General features: G+C 49.3%; 1 pseudogene; it reads right to left on the bottom strand.

Moving 5' to 3' along the window:
• Positions 1–675: 675 nt before the first annotated feature.
• On the bottom strand, positions 676–3,081 carry LOC148443321 (uncharacterized; annotated as a pseudogene).
• Between the last annotated feature and the right edge of the window lie 1,290 nt (positions 3,082–4,371).

The following is a 4,371-nucleotide window of genomic DNA, read 5'->3' as shown; positions in this document are numbered from 1 at the left end:
AGGAGTGGCCAGCTTACCTTCCCACTCTTCCTTGATCAAATCTAGAGGGCCTCGCACGCGACGCCCATTTAGGAGTTCAAAGGGTGAGAATCCAGTGGACTCCTGCGGCACCTCGCGGTATGCAAAGAGGAGGTGCGGCAGGAACCTCTCCCAGTCTCTTCCCTGGGACTCCACAAAAGTCCTCAACATTTGTTTCAGGGTGCTATTAAAACGTTCAACCTACCCATTGGTAGCCGGATGATACGGGGATGTAATCAGATGATTCACCTGCATCCTCTGACAGAGACTCTGCATGAGGCGGGACATGAACTGGGTACCCTGATCAGTTAACATCTCCTTGGGAAACCCCACCCAAGAAAAAATGGTGATAAGCGCATCTGCTACCTTGTCTGTGCGAATGGATGAAAGCGCTACAGCTTCTGGGTACCTTGTAGCATAATCCACTACAGTCAGAATGTACTGTTTTCCTGAGCTGCTGGGGATGGCTAGGGGCCCCGCAATATCAACAGCAACCCTCACAAAGGGCTCAGATATGATGGGAAGGGAAATGAGAGGAGCCCTCCCCACATCACCAGACTTCCCAACTATCTGGCACGCATGGCATGAGCGACAGTATTCGGCTGCCTCCCTCCCCATGTTGGGCCAGTAGAACTTATGCTTCAACCGAGCTATGGTTCATTTCACCCCCAAATGTCTTGCTAAGGGGATCTCGTGTGTTATTTTCAGGAACTCAGTTCTGTAGATCTGAGGGATTACAAGCTGCCTTTCAGCACCCTCAGCTGTGACCCATTCTCTATATAAGAGTCCATTTTCCATAAAAATTCTCTCTGATTTACCCTCCAGACCTGCCTCGCTGATTCTCCCCCTCACAGCTTCAAAACTGGGGTCTGTCTGCTGTTCTGCTTTGAAAGCAGCACTTCTCATTAGTTGATCAGGGTGAGGAGACAAAATGTGATTTCTGTCCTCCCCTATCCCAGACTCTGTGCTGACAGCTTCAGCAGGAGAGGAGGAGGGGGGCTGAGGGGGAGGAATCTCTAGTGACACACTCTCCCCAGGTGCAGGGGTTAACTCACAGTTACTCTGGGCTGTGGCTCTCCTGATCATTACTGCTAATACAGGGATGGCATCGTTACCTACAGTATTCACTCCAAACCCTGATGATGGTACATTTGCAATATCATCTGCTAACAGTACATTACACAGTTTTTCATTAGGGTACACCGTTAGACCCATTTCTGACTGACCAGACTCTGGCCTGTGGAACTGCAAATGGTTATCTGCTAGAACAGCACTTTGTACATCACTGATACAATCACATTCATTTGTACTGTTGCTGGGTCGGTCAGCAGGGGTCACCTGGGGGAAAACTGGGTTAGATTGTTCCTTTGCATCATTTACAACATCACTCTCCAATACATATTTAGTATGCATTTTCCCCAAATCACACACCAACAGCACTGTAGCAGGTAAATTGTCCAGCACCCCAACATCCCGGATACCTCTCCCAACTCCCCAGTCAAGATACACATGAGCCATAGGCACCTCTGGGTGCACCCCACCCACTCCCAGCACTGTAATAGTCTTCCCTGGAATAATATCCTCGGGACCCACTAAGGCTGGGTGGATGAGAGTCAGGTCTGAGCCAGAGTCTAATAGCCCAAGTGCAACTTGGTGTCCTACCTGGACCACTTGTAGATTGTCCCGGGGGTGTCCTTGGGGCCCTTCCACACACAGGATGGCTGGCACAGGTTTCCCTGCTGGGCCACTCACAGGAGAGGGTGTTGATCTTTTCTTCTTGGGGCAATCGACACTGATGTGCCCCAGCTCACTGCATGTAAAACACCTGCAGCCAGTTGCCAAAACAGGTTTTCCCCCCGCCCCCCCAAAAGGTGCAGCAACAGCTGGCTTTGCAGGGTACCGCGGGGGTGATCCTCCAGGTCGTCTCTCTCTCCATGCCGCTTGTCCTGGCATCCCCCAGCTCTTCTTCACCACAGAAGCCTGAGTGCTGGTGTACTTGTCTGCCAGGCTGGCAGCATCCTGAGATGTTTTGGGATCCCGATCCAGGACCCACTCTTTGACCTCCGCTGGACACAGTGCAAGGAACTGTTCCTGGAGAATAAGGTCCTTTAGTTTGTCAAAGTCCGTCACCTGCAATCCATCAACCCACTGATGCAACAGGGTTGACAATTGCGCTAATAGTCCCGCATAGGTATCAGAGGGACTGCGCTTTCAGTCTCTGAACTTTTGTCGACAAGCCTCAGGGGTGATGTTGAAACGCAGTAACAATGCTTTTTTAATCGCAGCATAATCACCATCCAGTTCCTGGGGAAGATCTGCAAACGCCTCCAAAGCTTTTCCTCTCAGCCCAGGGGTTAAATAACTTGCCCATTCACTGTGGTCCAGTGCAAACTGTCGGCAAGTCTTTTCAAACCCCCTCAGGAACGTATCGAGGTCACCATCCTTCTCCAATACAGGAAATTGATCGTGCAGGGGCTTTTTCCTACCCGGTACACAGGTGACATTCTGTCCGCGGAGTCTGGCCATCTCCAGCTGGAACACGCGCTCAGCCAGGCGCTCCTCAGCTGCAGCCTGGCACTCTGCAGCTGCAGCCTCAGCCTCTCAGACTGCCTTCCGCTCGGCAGCTTCTGCTTCCTGGTCAACTCGGCGTGCAGCAGCTTCCTGGTCAGCTCGGTGTGCAGCAGCTTCCTGGTCAGCTCGGCGTCCAGCAGCTTCCCTGTCCGCAGACATTTGGAACTGCTGCATCAGCTGCAGAGTTGTGACAGCAGAGTCCCTGTCCTTCATATGCCTGGCAGCAGTTTGAAGGAAACTCTCAAGTGCAGACTCACTTGACCCAGCAGAGGTGTCCGACCCCCACTGGGCATCTGTTGTAAGGTCCAGTACAGATTGTGCCTCTGCAGCAGGGTTGTCCATTGTCTGGTCACCTTCAGCAGCAAGATTCTGATCAACCACTTGGAGTAATTGGGCCAGTTGATCCTTGTTCTGGCCCTTCCAGGCAATGTTTCTCTCCATACACATGGCCACAAGGTCATCTCTTTTCTGTTGCAGGTACTCTGTAGTCATTCTGGACCTCAAACTAATTGCCAAATAAAATAGAAAAGAAAAACAAGAGAGGAGGGGGGGAACAGAAACTATTTGATATGTATGTCCGTTTAAAATCTAAACCTTGAGCGTAATTCTCCGGTGAATTTATGATGTAGTTTCTCTCAAGAATTACACACCATTAATTCACTTAAGTTCTTGTGATAAAAACAAAAATTATCATCATCCCACCGCTTGCCACCAATATGTCACGACCAGCCGGCCGATTCTCCAGATACCTCAATCTGAGAATCGCCACCAGTGACTTATGGTTACCTCAGCACGTGCGGTTACTGTAACACGGTTCTGCCACCACCAACGAAGTTAACGGGAGTCGTTAGGTTCTCCCCTTAAATCTCAATATGCACACTCACTTACATATAGGTACGTAGCTTTGACCTCACAGGCTCGTGAATTCGACAAGAACACGGAGAATACACTGGATTAAGAATGTTTAATCCGAAAAATATTTCCAAGGTTATTGATTACAGAAAAAGGTAGTACAAATATGGACAATACAAATATATCACAAATAGGTTTCAGAAAGTAAAAGGAATTAAAAATGAAAAAGAACCCACAGTCTTTACATCTAGACTCAGTCGTGAAGGAGACACAGGAGCATTGGATTCTGGCCAGTCATCAGGACTCTCCTTGGGCACAAGAACACTTATCACTGAGGGAGATGCATAGTTATACCCTCACAGCTGCACTAGCCCCCACCTTTGGGTTTTTCACTCTTTCATTGCTGTACACTGGGCATTAAGAAATCGGCCACACCCTTCCATATTGTCTATAGGAAGTAGGGGGTCTTGAAACAGTGTGAAGGGGTCTTTAGAAACCAATAAGCTGATAACATACCCTACATTCCTGTCATCTCCCACCTAAAGGATTTTATATCCCATGACCTGGCTTGACCAGGTCTGACCATCTGCATTAAGGATGTATCTCTCCCCAAACTTTATGGCCTGTAGAGAGAAGAGATGGTTATCTAGATGCCTGGTTCCAGGAAGACAAATCTCCTCCAAGCTTTGTATTCCTACAGGTCAAATACAGGACACTGCCTAGAAACCATGTTGATACACACATTTATATATATATACATTTACATGACATGGCGATTATTCTTGAGATAAACGCCACATCCCCCCAGTAATAAATCCCCAAGTAGCAGCCCTCCCCCAGCAGTAATCCCTCCCGATGTAGTGCCCCCAGTAGTGGTCCCACCAGTGCAGTGCCTCCAGTAGCAGTGCCCCTGGTAGTAGCCCCCCCAGC

Source organism: Taudactylus pleione, unplaced genomic scaffold, assembly GCF_031769625.1.
Source record: "Taudactylus pleione unplaced genomic scaffold, aTauple2 ptg001302l, whole genome shotgun sequence".
NCBI lineage: Eukaryota > Metazoa > Chordata > Amphibia > Anura > Myobatrachidae > Taudactylus > Taudactylus pleione.
Note: the sequence above shows the minus strand (reverse complement) of the source record. Positions and strands in the feature narration are given on the sequence as shown.